Source organism: Ursus maritimus, unplaced genomic scaffold, assembly GCF_017311325.1.
Source record: "Ursus maritimus isolate PB19 unplaced genomic scaffold, ASM1731132v1 scaffold_3, whole genome shotgun sequence".
Classification (NCBI taxonomy): Eukaryota; Metazoa; Chordata; class Mammalia; order Carnivora; family Ursidae; genus Ursus; species Ursus maritimus.
The window spans coordinates 97825790-97827528 of NW_024425563.1; the positions used below are offsets into that span (position 1 = coordinate 97825790).

The following is a 1739-nucleotide window of genomic DNA, read 5'->3' on the forward strand; positions in this document are numbered from 1 at the left end:
AAAAAAAAAAGAGGAAATATAGCAAATGTTAAAATTTCCAGCTCTGTGCTCCCAAAATTAAATTTATAAAATAATTAAGACATCATTCTAACCTGTAACTAATTACCTTTCTACTTGTAATAATTATTCTGGCTTGACTCCTAAAATTAACCAAAGGCTTATGATTTTCAGTGTTAAAGCCTGAGGTAGGGCCACAAGTTCAAACCTACTACAAGCCAGTTAGTTTTCTTCAATTATACTGTTCTAACTTCTAACGCAGTCAGGAGCATGAATGAATGGACTTGTGCTGATCTGTTGCCACTAAAAGTGTACTCCAACTTACTGATGTCTTCAAATGTCTTGCAAATTACATTCCTTGCATGAAAATTATAAGTAAATTATAAGTACAAATATTTTTCAATATATTGCATTTGAAGTAAAGATACAACTCTTATTCTATTAGTCAATTACTCACCAACTTTTTATAGTTTAAATGTTTTGTTTTTTCTTTTGATAAATCTTGGTAAATTTGTTGCTATTTATTTGGTCAAACACATAATTTTGATTAAGAAAGTACTTAAGAATTAATTTGATATAAATCTGCTATCTAATTAACCATATTTAAATGCAAGGCCATAATTAAAAGTTTCAGAAGACACAATCATAATCACTCAGATTCCTAATACCACTTCCAAAAAAAAAAAAAATCGACGATGCTAGATATGGGAAAACCTGATAGGAACAAAAATGATCATATAAATCAGATTCCTGTTTCTTATTTTCCCTCTAAAAAGAATTAAGATAGATCTCTTCTTTGACGAAAATAAAAAGGCAAAAAATTGCTGATGCATTAATTAAATTTTTTATATTTAGTATGTTTATGGTTGACATGGGGTTAATTATTTGTACCAAAGGGTGAAATTGACAAATTCTGAGTTGGGTAAGGATTATGGATTTTAATGTAAAACATCTTCAACCAATTTGGATGATATAAGAACAAATCATAATTATAGAAACCCTCCATAAGTTAATTATCTGGTATAAAATTTAATTAATCTGATTGAATAAATATCAGAGTTCCTACCCCATGCTACTCCTCCCTTCACCACACCCCAGAAAACTTCAAAGAATGATTAAGCATCTATGGAAGGAATATGTTCTACAGTGACTGGTCATTAATCAGAGGACTGGAACAAGAAGCCATTACTATTTCAACAATGAACAGCCTGTAAAATATATGAATTCTGTAGGAGAGAAGCTGAATAGCTTATTTTATTTTATTTTATTTTATTTTAATTTATTTATTTTTTAATGTTTTTTAATTATATTATGTTAGTCACCATACAGTACATCCCTGGTTTCTGATGCAAAGTTCGATGATTCATTAGTTGCGTATAACACACAGTGCACCATGCAATACGTGCCCTCCTTACTACCCATCACCAGTCTATCCCATTCCCCCACCCCCCTCCTCTCTGAAGCCCTCAGTTTGTTTCTCAGAGTCCATAGTCTCCCATGCTTCACTCCCCCTTCTGATTACCCCCCCTTTCTTTATCCCTTTCTTCCCCTACGGATCTTCCTCGTTCTTAAGTTCCATAGATGAGAGAAATCATATGATAATTGTCTTTCTCTGTTTGACTTATTTCACTTAGCATTATCTCCTCCAGTGCCGTCCACGTTGCAGCAAATGTTGAGAACTCCTTCTTTCTGAGCTGAGTAATATTCCATTGTATATATGGACCACAACTTCTTAACCCAGT

At 32.4% G+C, this 1739-nt stretch overlaps 1 protein-coding gene across 1 annotated transcript in view; it reads right to left on the reverse strand.

Moving 5' to 3' along the window:
* The window catches only part of LOC103674665 (zona pellucida binding protein), a 121449-nt gene that overhangs the window by 36717 nt on the left and 82993 nt on the right, over positions 1 to 1739 (reverse strand). The gene's annotated exons all lie outside the window — the stretch shown is intronic.